The following is a 12,940-nucleotide window of genomic DNA, read 5'->3' as shown; positions in this document are numbered from 1 at the left end:
TGAGGAGGAGCCCCCCAGGCATAGGATTGGGAGAGGAGGGTGTTGGAAGCAGAAGAAGAGCAGGTGCCAAGGACCTGTGATTGGACCGTGCCAGGAGAGCTGCAGGCAGCATCAAGAGGTGGGACAGAGAGGAGAGGGAGTCCTGCTCAGAGCTGCAGGGAGGAGTTCAAATCTCACTCCCAGAGAAGGGACATGACATTGGGATGAGTCTGGTCAGGGAGCTCAGAGCCTATTAGCTGCAAGTGGCAACATCTGTGCCATGCCCACAGTCCCTAGCTGGTCACACAGACCCCCTCAGAATAAAGGATCCATCTGTTTGGAGCCCATGGGAACCCGGACACAAGCCAAGGACAGACGCCCCACTCACCCAGCTCCCCAGTTACAATGGAGGAGTCCTTCTCCACAATCAGCCACTTGCGGTTCTTCTGTGCTTGGGAGTTGGCCTTCGTGTTGATATTGTCGATGCCCTGCTGGATGGCCATGTACACCAGGCGGTCCCACAGCCACACAAGCTCCCTCACAGTGCTTACCTGGCTGCCCACAGCTCGGCAGGAGTTGAGCGCAGCACCGGCCACTGGGGTCAGTTGGGGAATGAATCATTGGATGGAAGATCTTCCTCTCTCTGTCTCTCCTCTTCTCTGTGCAATAAAATAATCTTTTGTTTTTTAAGTTTGTGGAGGTCCCAGAGGCGTGGCCTAGTGGCTAAAATCGTCACTTTCAACCTGCCAGGATCCCATATGGGCACTGGTTCTAATCCCGGCAGCTCCACTTCCCATCCAGCTCCCTGGTTGTGGCCTGGGAGAGCAGTCGAGGATGGTCCAATGCATTAGGATCCTGCACCCAAGTGGGAGACCGAGAGCAAATTCCTGACTGCTGGCTCTGAATCAGCTCAGCACTGGCCGTTGCGGTCACTTGGGGAGTGAATCATTGGACGGAACATCTTCCTCTCTGTCTCTCCTCCTCTCTGTATATCTGACTTTGTAATAAAAAATAAATAAATCTTTCAAAAAAGTTTATGGAATTCAAATATTATGTTTCTTCTGGTCTTTTCCTGTATCTCCTCAATTGCTCTGTCTTTCAAATAAGTGAATCTGTTTTAAAAATTATTGATTCTCCATTTTTTAAAGATTTATTTTTATGGGAAACTCAGGTATACAAAGAGGAGGAGAGAAGAAAAGCTTCCATGCACTGATTTCACTTCCCAAGTGGCCACAATGGCTGGAGCTGAGTCAATTCGAAGCCAGGAGCCAGGAGCTTCTTCCGGGTCGCCCACACAGGTGCAGGGTTCCAAGGCTTTGGGCCATCCTTGACTGCTTTCCCAGGCCACAAGCAGGGAGCTGGATGGGAAGCAGAACAGCTGGGACTTGAATTAGTGCCACTATGGGATCCCAGCGCGTATAAGGTGAAGACTCCAGCCACTAGGCTACCATGCCATGCTCTCCATTGGTTTTTTTTCATATCCACACACACAAAAGGTCTTCAAAAAAACTTGTGGGAACTGTATATTGTGGAAACTGTGTGTGGATTTCAAAAATAATTTTTTTGGTGGAAAAATAAACTTCTCTGAGGTGGACAAGTAGCTTAGCGAAACCCATGTCAAGGACCTCGGTTTGAGTACTGGCTGGGGCACCTGATTCCAGCTCCCTGAGCATGTGCACCCTGGGAGGCAGCAGGTGGTGGTTGAGTCCTGGGGTCCCTGCTGCCCACGGGGGAGTGCCCGGCCTCTGGCCTTGGCCTTTGGTTGGTTATTGCAGGTGTTTTTTTTGGGGGGGGGTCTGTGATCAGGCACTCTGTGTGTCATTCTTTGTCTCACATAAAAAAATACAGTCTGGCCTCTTCATTCCATTTTTCTAACAGGGAGTGAGAGTTCAGGGTCTCGTATTTCCCAGGCCCCATCCTGCCAAGCTTGGAGCCTGCTGTCACATGTGGAGAGTGGCAGAGCCTGTCTGCAAACTATGGGGGTTGAGGAACCCTAGGTGTTGGGCCTCGGCAGGTGCAGGCCCAAGGGTACCTCAGCATGGGGAATGTCACAGAATGCAGACTCACGTGAGGTCTGTCCCTGGAGACAGGGAGATGCCTGGAGTCACATAAACACATGTAAAGTGACAACCATGGAGAGGCACAAGGTGGCCTGGGAGAAATGAAGTTGGGGACAGAGCTGGGCAGACAGTTTGGGGACTGGGTGCAGATTCCTTGAACTCAGATCTGTCTGTGTGAAAGACAAAGGGACAGTCTCCTACCAGTCAGGCAGGCAAGGGAAGAGTTGCTCGCTGCTACAGAGGGGTTGGAGCAAGAGGCTGGGGTCTGTGAGGCCAGTACCTTGCTCCCTCAGCCTCCCCCAGTTGCCAGCCCCCCGCTGGACTACCCCTCAGGAGACCCAACGTTTTTGTGCACTTTTCCCCCAGCAAAGGAATCCCACATTTCCATGCAACTGGCCAATTGGACCACCCGGCCCACACTTTTGTGAAGTTCTCCTGAGCAAAGGAGGAGTTGCTGGAGTTTCTAGATCGAGCAACCGACCCTCTAGCCGCCCTGGGCCTGCTGGAATCCCTCCCTACTGCACCTTGCTGCACTCTACTGCTCCCTGCTGCTCACTGCTGCTCCCTGCTGCTCCCTGCCCACCTGCCCACCTGCCTGCCAGGCTGCCAGCTGCAGGGCCAATGGCTCCCTGGATTCCCTGCTCAGGCCTATTGCCTGCTTCCGTGTCTCTGTGCTTGGCCCTGGGCTGGCACCGGGCATGGGACTGCCTGTGTCTCTGGTCAGCGTGTGCCAGTGTGTGTGCTTCACTATGTGCGGGGCCAGGGGTTTGATAGCACAGCCACCACCGACCCGGCCATCACCCGGCCATCACCCGACCATCACCTGGACCAGGCCATCACCAGGGCCACCCACCGCCTGGGGAGAGCCATCCATGGCTGTTAGAATAAAGTCTCATGGCTTGTCCATCTTATCCTGAGGCCACGCAGCTGCCAGAGGGCAGCACCGACTCAGGCAGGCAGGCAGTCCACCACAGGAGCTGCTGCCAGAGCAGGAGAGGGAGGCGGGGTCTGTCTGTCTGTCTCTCTCTCTCTGTCCGTCCACTCCCTCCGCCCTCAGGCTGCTCGCCAGCAGGCCTGACATGTTCGGCCACTGGTCCCCGAGCACATGCTGGAATCCCTCCACCTGCAGCCTCCCTAGGCTCCCTGCCTCTCCCTGCCTGACTGAGCCAATGCACAATCTCCTGCCTGATCCGGCTTCCTTCCTGGAGTCTGAATTGACCACACCTGCCACACAACATAGAAACCCAAACACGTTTTCCATGACTGAATCCCAGATTTAACCCCAACCCTAACTCTGACCCTGAATCGGATGTGAATCTGGTCCTACCCTGAACATAACCCTCAACCTGACCCTGACTCTCAACTTGACCCTGACACTGATCATGACTCTAAAATTGACCTTCAACGTGAACCTGACCCTAACCCTAACTCTAGACTTAACTTTAACCTTATCCTAACATTAACTCTACCCTTCACCACACCCATTGCCTTGCCTTACTCTGGCCCTGGTCCTGAACTTGACCTTGACCATGAGCTTGACCCTGACCCTAACATAAGTCCACACCTAAGTCTAACCCTAGCTTTAACCCTAACCCTAAGTCTACCCCTAATCACACCCATCGCCCTGCGCCACAGTCTACCAAAGGCAACCCTAGCCCTAGCCTGAACCCTAGCCCTAACCCCAACCCGAACCCGAACCTGAACCCTATCCCTAAATGCATACCCTAACCTGATCCCAGATACTAACCCTGACCCTGACCCAAACCCTAATGTGTACCTGCACCCATATCCTATGCCTGAACCTGTCCTGAACCCTGACCCTGACCGTGACCCTAACCCTAACTTCCATAAGTCTGACTCTGACTTTGGCCCTAAACCCTAACTCTAACTCTAACCCCCACCCTGCCCATAAACCCAACCCTAATCATCTCTTGGAACAACAGGTCACAATTTCTTCCCCTCAAACAGAATGTTTCAGGTCTGGCAGCATGGCCTAGCTGCTAAATCCTTGCCTTGCATGCTCCAGGATCCCATCTTGGCACCAGTTCCTATCCCAGCAGCCCCACTTCCCATCCAGCTCCCTACTTGTGGCCTGGGAAAGCAGTGGAGGGCAGCCTAAAGCCTTGGGACCCTGCGCCCATGTGGGAGATCTAGAGCAGGCTCCTTACTCCTGGCTTCGGATTGGCTTGGCTCCGGCCATTGCAGCCACTTGGGGAGTGAATTAATGGATGGAAGATCTTTTTGTATATCTGACTTTGCAATAACAATAAAGAATTATTTAAATAAGAAGCAAATGGAAATCCCTACCACTACCTCTGCTTCTCAAATTAAGTACACAGTCTTAAAATGGGCTGTATTAGTTACAGTAAAAACTAACCCTAACCTCCACTTTTTAGAAAACATTTTGCTATTCATTTCAAAAATAGACTTACCAAGTGAGAAGAAAAGATATAGTGAGATTTTCTACCTGCTGGTTCACTCCCCAATGGTCCACCATGGCCGCGGCTGGTCCAGCCTAGAGCCAGGAGCTTCATTTGAGCCTTGCTTGTGGGTGCAGGGGCCCAAGGGCCTGGGCCGTCCTCCACTGCCCTTCCAGGTACACCAGCAGGCAACTCTGGCAGAGCAGCTGGAACCCAGCCAGCACACAGGGATACCTGCTCCACCCCCATGTCCTAAGTGCTTTCGTGTCCCCACGGGCCTCTGCTCACCTGGCCAGCACTGCATTTTGTCACTGAATTATCTGCAGCCTCGTCTTTCTGTGACAGATAGTCATTGATTCACCTCAGCCCTGTCCTCTGCCATGTCGCCCCGGGCTTCCTGGGAACTCCTGATGTGTGACACCTGTTGGCACGGAGGGTCGTTGCACAGTTGCTCACAGCTGGTCCATGCTTGCCACATGGCCCTTTGGAGGCTGCTGTCTCCATCCAGACAAGCCTTGGTGTCTGCACAGTCATGTTCGTCAGTTGTTCCCTTAAGCCTTCAGATTTGGCACTTTCCTGGAACGGTAAAAATAAGGTCATGCCTTTTCTCCAATGCTTTGATAATTATGCTTTTTGTCACATCTTTTCAAGTTTATTTTGGGGCATGGGGTGAGACAGAGCGGAACTGTTTTTCTATATTAAATCATAGATATCTTCAGCCCTGAGAACACAAATTACAGCTTAGAGGTATGAGGGGGCCTGAGGGCCGGGCTTCCTGAGCTGGGGTCACGTGCCAGGAAGCCACTGAGTGGCCCTGTCAGTCCCTTCTTCAGGAGTGGACAGCTCCTTTCTGCAAGCCTGGGTCTCCCACCCTTCCTCCACCCTGTGCCCCTTAACTTCCACCACAGATAGGGCACAGGGTGGCAATCACTCACAGGAAGTGTGTACAGCAGCACCTCCCCAGCCCGTGGCAGGTGGTACTTGCAGGTGTCGGCAGCTCATTCACCCTCCCTGGAGGTGGGTGGGACTGAGACCCCTGGGGCTGGGCTCTGGTTTGGGGAGTCGCCTGATGCACAAGCACATAGTGGTCACTCCGGCCACGGACAATCATGGGACTGGCCTGGCCACGGCTGTGTGGTCCTTCTTTCTTACCCAGCCCCTTGTCCCAGGTCTCAGGGGGCTCTGTGCCCAGGTCTCAGGGAGCTCTCTGGGCCCAGGTCATTGAGGGCTGCCTCAGGGAAGTCCCTGCACTAGGCCCTCCTGGCCATCCTGGGAGCTGCTCTCTGCTGTCCCTTCTGCCGCCTCCCCCCATTTACCCCAAAGGACAGTCAGTGGCTGACTTGGACCTTGGGCTGATTAGCTGGTGTAACACTGTTTTTTACTGTTCAAGTCTTAGCTGTTCCACTTCTGATCCAGCTCCCTGCTAATGCCCTGAGAAGATACTGGAAGATGGCCTATCTCCTTGGGCCCCTGCAACCACAAGAGTCCAACATAGGGATTCCTGACCCCTTTCTGCTGTCTGGCCTAGCCCTAACCTTTGTGGTCATTTGGGGAATAAAATCAATATCTCTCCCTCTCTCCCTCCCTACCTCTCTAACTGTGATTTTCAAATACATAAATCTAAAATCAACAAAAAAGCTTGTGAGCACTCAGATTGTCATTGCATGTCTCAATTAAGGTGAAAAAAAAAGAGCAAAACAAAATTAAACTTGAAAATTTGAATTTCATGGCCTGCACTGTGGTGTTGCATGTTAAACGTCCATCTGCTGTGTTGGCATCCATGTGTGCCAGTTTGAGTCCTGGCTACTCTGCTTCTGACTCAGCTCCCTGCTAATGGCTTGGAAAAGCAGTGGAAGATGGCTCAGGTTCTTGAGCCCCTATACCCACATGGGAGACCTGGTTGGAGCTTTGGCTCCAGCTTGGTGGCCCTGGAAGATCAGGTGACCCGGGTTCTGTCACTCACAGCAGCGTGGCCCACCTCGCTGCGATGGAGAGGGACAGGCCAGTGCCCTTGGCCCCTAGCAGTCACTACGGGTGTCTGGGTTTCCCCTTAGGCCCCTGCACGGGCATGTAGAGGGTGGAGAGCTGCTTCCCAACACGGGTGTCCCGGTCCTGCACACGGAGCTGCCTGAGCTGCCCTGCTTCCTCATTCTCAAGACAAGGGCTGTCAGCCTGACTCACCACTGTGCCTCATGCTTTGCTGCAGGACTTCCATGAGGAGGAGGCTCTGCCGCTCCACCGCACACTTAGCACTGCTGAGCTGAGCAGGGTTGCAACAGCTTCCTGTAAGACAACTCAAGTAGAATTGGATGTCTCCCTGGTGTAAGAAATACATAAATCAGTTAAAATTAGTCCTCAGAGCAGATGTGATGATCTGTGGCTGTCACAGGAAACACATGGTCTGGGCACACCCTCAGTTACAGCAGAGCGGGCAGTCAGTGGTTCTTGGCCCCTCCTGGTATCTTGTGCAAGACCAGGTCCCAGCCTGGCTCAGGCTGCCCAACAGGGACAAATAAACCTGTGCCTGTTTTGCCTGGTGCCTGGCCAGCTGTGGGGAACTCACTTCCTGATTCCAGAGGAGTGAGCTGAGAGCAGAGTGGGTGATGCCCCGGCTCCAGCAGTCAGTGCCACTCAGCTGTGCTGTCCATGGGCCTGGCACAGCCAGCTTGCAACTTCACCCCAGCATTACATGCAACTTCATGGCACAGCATTGCTAGTTCCCTTGTGAGGAACACATTGCAGTGGTCACAGAACAGGACAGAAATCTCACAACAGAACAGAATCTCACAGTAAAACAGAAATCACACCATCTCACAGCCATTCTGTCCCCCACTGCACCCCAAGCCAGGGAGTTGGCACCTCGCTCTGCTCTGAGCCACGGGGGAGGCAGGCAGCTAGAGGTGCCCCAGGACTAGGGCCTGTTCGGAGCTCATTGCTCATGGGAGGCATTTGCTGCCAGCTGGGAAGGCAGCGGGTCTTAGGTACTCTCGGATCTGGGTCTGGTGAGTCCAAGAACCTGTGTGCATTTTCCCACCTCTGGGCATGCCTGAACACGGGTGTCCACTTCACAGGTGTGGGTGAGGGGCAGGGAGGGAAGAGGCAGATCAACGTCAGCCAGTTCGCACTGAGCCAGATGAAGTGTTCGAGATGCAGCTGAGAACAGTCAGCTCAGAGTCCACAGCAGGGCAGAGAACACGAGTTCACTAAAGGCAGGGGAAGGCCAGCCAGCACTGAGGGCCCAGGCCTGGGCGTCTCCTTGGGACCCGACACCCCTGCATACCCCTGCTCTGGTTCTGGCTAGCCCTGGTGCTCAAGGTGAGCAGGTGCCTGGGCTGGGGGCTTCTTGGGGGAGACCTGAGTCTCCTTCTGCTTTAAGGCCAATGTAAGTTGCTTCCTGCCAGTTCCAAGAGTCTCACGAGCGCTGGGGGACAAAGGCCCTGATGTTTGAGAGACTCTGAGGGTACAAACCCCTGTTCTGGGGGAGACCTTGTCTTTGTTCCCTCAGTCTGGCCTGCAGTTGGGCTGGGGGCGGTAGCCTCATTCCACACTCATGAGCCCTACCCCGACATGCACACACATTGATTTCACACACATATGCATGCATGTTCACACACACACACATGGCTTGAGGCAAAGGTAGGGTCCACTCACACTCCCTCTAAAGCCTCATGGGTAGTTGGACCCATGAGTGGACTCAGAACCCGGTCAGAAAGTCTCTGAGTTCCTATGTGTGTGTAGAGGGCAGAGGGCAGACCCTCCCATTCCTCTCACCCTCCCTTGCTCTGTGGCCCCACTTACCCATCCTGCCTCCAAAGAGGGGGTACTGGAGGCTCCTGTTTGATGGCCAGGTAGCATCTGAATGCGTCAGTATTGGGCATGAAAGCCATAGCTGCATGCGGGGTCTCTGGCAATCCCAGGTCAGCCAGCAGGGTGGTGTCTGGGAGCTGAAGGATCGCCTGCTGGGGTCCAAAGTGTAAGAACAGAAAGAAGATGCCTACTGGCACCAGGCTGTGGGAGCCGCTGCCTGCAGTGGCTGGTGTCCCTGCTTATCCAGTCCAGACTTCACAGGGTCTGCAGGCTTGGGGCACTTGGTTGCCGGACATGGATGGCATTGCCCAGTGACCTGGCTCTGGGTGGGACACTGTCCGGCCAGCTGTGTTCCTCTGGCTGCACCCAGCCAGTGTTGCTCTGTTGCCAGCACAAGTTGTTTCTTCTGTACTCCCCCATCTGGCATGTCTCCAGCAGACCCTGAGGCCTGTTCCTGGGCAGCTGCTGGGCACTGGTCTCACGAGCCTCACTTTATAGGTACAGACACTGGCATAGCAGGCTTGAGAAACTGGTCCAAGTTTGGAGCAGGACTGCCTTGCTGTCCCTGGTGGGCAGCCCCTATCCCTGACCCCCTGGCCCTCTGGCCAGGGGCTATGAAATACCCCCTGGGTGAGGTACATGAGCAGGGACACCTACCCTAGTGCCTCAGGCAGTTCTGTGGAAGGAGGTAGTCTTTGAGTGGGCTGCCCTCCCTGGAGGCAGTAGGCTCCAAGATGGATTAATTCCAAAACCCCCTGGTCTGTTCAGTGGTTTGAATGGCTCCCGGAATGGGGCGCCAGGAGAGTGCTGTCATCCCATTGAGCTGCTTGGGAGGGTGGCTCCTTCAGCCTGGCCAGGGTTTGACTGAGGCTAACTAAGGGGACTATGGGAACTGACTTGAGCTGCTGTGCCACAATTGCCCACTGGCTGAGAGGTGCTAGGCTCTCTGGGGTTGGGGGTCGCACAGGAGGTAGAGACCCAGGACCCAGCCCCACATCCCAAGTGAAACTCCAAGGAACGGCTCCGGATCCTGGGGTAGGCGAGCTTGCTAGCCTCTCAAGGCCTGCTGGGGCTTGCTCACCTCTGCCAACATGCTCTGCCTCAGGACTGACCTGACCTGGCCACAGGAGTCCCACACAGAGGCAGCCCCGACCTGGTGCTGAAAGTGTCCTGGTTCCTGCCTGGTGTGCAGCCTGGGAGGAGCCTGGGGACTGGGGTCCTCACTGCCCCAATGGGCTTGTCATGGGAGGGGGCCCTGCTGCCCCTCCAGCTTGCACCAGTTTATTCACACACTTGGCACCTCACCAGCAGCCTTCACCGCACACACAGGAAGCACAATGTGGCAAACATGTAAGGACACACATACACACAAACACAACACATATACACAAACACACACGAGCACACGAGCACATAAGTGAACATGCATTCATGAGCACACAGACATGCATACATGCATGCAAGCACATACACATATAGATGCCTGTGAGCAAATGCACACATGAGCACAGAGGCATACATACATACCTGTGAGCACAAACACATGATCACACACATGAGCACAAGGCACACATACATACCTGTGACCACACTCATGAAAGTGAGCACATATGTGCTTGTACACATACACAAGAACACACGTGTGAACACACAAATAAACATGTGTTCACATGCTGGATGGCCTCATGCTTCACAGGCAGGCCTGGGCTCATGGTGTGGGCTGCGTCCCAGCCCCAGCAGCATTTGGTACGAAGATGTGACAGCCTTGGCTCCTCTCCTACCTACACTCCAAACAGCCTTGAGGTTGGCCTGGGAGCCTGAATGGGTCCAGACATGTTGCATCAGCCTGGAGTGTTCAGGGAGGAAGAGAAAAATGGCCAATGACCTCCAGTGGGGTGAGCCCAGGAACACCTCCCTGACTGACACCTTCCACTACCTGCCTACAGGTGCAGCCTGAGGCCTGTGTGCACATGCCTGTGCGCGCATACACACACAGATATACTCACAAACACACACATGCCTGTCCATGCTCACACCTGCCCACACACACACTTGCACACTCGCACACACAAGACTGGGTGCTTCCTCACTGTGTGTCTGCACCGCCACCTTCTGGCTGCTGGGAATCCCTGCTGGTTTTCTCCTACAGGCCCTGATCTTGCTCCAGCCTGGGGTCCCTGTCTCCCCTATCTCAGCAAACAACACGCCCTGGTTCTCCTAACCAGATCCCAGGAGTTCATACTGCTGCTTGATGGGCTTTGCTGGGTTGTCCAGAACGGGCTATGACATCGGGTTTCTAGAAGGTCAGAGGCAAAGGCTTGGCCAGGGAGGCAGTAGGTAGGGGGCTACACACCGCTGACCTCAATCCCAATTAACCCAGAGTCCAGGTCTCACCTGATGTAGCAGGCGCATGTCTGTGTTCCATGGCTGAAGGGTTAGGGTTGGGTTTAAGGGTTAGGGTTGGGGTTAGGGGCAAGTGTTCTGGTTAGCGTTAGGGGTTACGGTTAGGGTTAGTGTTAGGCTTAGAGTTAGGGATCAGGATAGGGTTAGGGATTAGGGGCTATGGTTAGTGTTAGGCTTAGGCTTAGGGTTAGGTTTAAGGTTAGGGTTAGAAGTTAAGGTTAGGTGTTAGGGTCAGTGTTAGGCTTAGGAGCTTGGGGTTAGAGGTTAGGATTAGTGATTAGGTGTTAGGGGTTAGGGTTAAGGTTAGGGTCCCAGAAGCCAGAAACATGGGTTAAGGTTAGGAATAGTGTTAGGGTTAGTGTTAGGGTGAGGCATAATGATACAGTTAAGGTAAGGGTTAGGGTACCAGGAGCCAGATATATGGGTTATAGTTAGGGATAGTGTTAAGGTTAGCATTAGAGGTAGGGTTAGGGTTAAGCTTAGGGCACCAGGTGCCAGAAATATGGGTTAAGGATATGGTTAGGATTAGGGATAGGGATAGGCACAGGGTTAGGGTTTGGGCTAGGTTTAGAGTTAGGGTTAGGGAAAGCATTAGGATTAAGGCACCAGGAGATAGAAACATGGGTTAGGGTTAGGTTTAAGGATAGCACACCAGGAGGCAGAAACATAGGGGGTAGTTTTAGGATTAGGAATAGCAATAGTGTTAGGGTTAGTGAAAGATTTAGCGTTAGGGATTGGGATAGGGTTAGGGTTAGGGTACCAGGAGGCAGAAACATGGGTTAGGGTTACGGATAGTGTTACAGTTAGGGTTAGGGATAGGGATAGGAATAGGGTAGGGTTAACGTTAAGGTTAAGGTTAAGGTTAATGTTTTTTAAAAAAATTTATTTATTTACTTATTTAATTTATTATTTTTTAAATAATCTTACTTAGTTACTTAGGGTACAAAGGGTCAAGGGCTACAGAAAAGTGGGTGATACCATAGTTTTCACACCAATATCATCACTTTTCCCCCTGTATCTGGCATCAGGGGAGAAGTAAATGCAAAAGCCCCAAGTAGCCTCTCTCCCATCACAGGTCCCTGATGTGAGGCACACTCGGAGGGCCCTGCTTAAGCAATTTTGATAGTTCAACAGTTCTGAATTGTTGCCAGTCTTGCCATTCCAATCACGATGAAATCTATTCTGAATCTACTGCCTGAAATAGACCCTTCGTGGTTGGGGTTCTGAGACCGGCATTTCAGTTGGAGGGATCTCCAAAGAAACTTCTTCTGAGGTGATCCCACACCTGATTCTTGTGTGTACTTCCAGTGCAGGGCTGGCACAGTCCATCATCCCAACCAGCTTATGCTGGTGGTCGCAATTGCTGGGTCAGTACTGTTTCCAGTCCTGTCTTCCACGTGAACTGATGGGTGTTGTATTCCAGCCCGATCCTGTCCACTTCATACTTGGCCCTCACGCAAACCAGTGGGAGCTGCAGCCTAGTTGGGGTGACTCCCCAGAACCCCCACCAGGCCAGCCCCCTACCCTTGTTCCCATGCTTGCCAGTGTGTACCTCAGACTTGTTCAGTTTGTCCCACATCCCATTTAGCTCTCGTACATGTCAATGGCCATTGAAGCCTAGTTCAACACAACCAACCCTACTCTCCAGTTCACACACATACAGGCATGTGCCTTTCTGTCTAGCCACGCCTGTCCCTGTCCTAGTTTTTGTGCTGTCCATTGGGAGTGGTAACCCAAGAGGGAGGTGCTCACTATCTCCCTACTAGGCCCCTCCCACTCTAGGATCATACACTTCCCAGGAGGTTCTGCAGTTCGATTTGGCAGAATTAGCCCTCAGTGCCAGCATCTGCCAGTTGATGCTGCAGCAAACCCCAAGCAACCCTCACCCACTCTGATTTATGCCTGTATCAGTAGGAACAAGCAGCCCAGCCTGGCTTTCCCTAATCTAGCTCACATGAGGTCCACAGGTGTTATAGCCCTACCTGGTCTGGTCTGCCCCCATCCCTACTCACACTTTCCAGTGGGAGTGGTTGTCCAACAGGGGAGCCCACATTCCCCCTGCCGGCTCTGCCTCTCTCCCCTGGCTCTCACATGTGCTGTTTCAGCACTGCAACCACATCTGCTACAGCTCACCCCACCTTGGAATTCCATAATGTGCACTGGTTTGTATCGCGACCGATCCCGATGCTTGTTTTCACCAGCGGGTGATGTGAATAGGTTCAGCCTGGTCTGCCCCCACCTATGCCAAATGTACGCTGGTGGGTATCTTCC

The sequence above is a fragment of the Ochotona princeps genome, chromosome 15, assembly GCF_030435755.1.
Source record: "Ochotona princeps isolate mOchPri1 chromosome 15, mOchPri1.hap1, whole genome shotgun sequence".
NCBI lineage: Eukaryota > Metazoa > Chordata > Mammalia > Lagomorpha > Ochotonidae > Ochotona > Ochotona princeps.
This window is presented reverse-complemented; position numbering follows the sequence as displayed.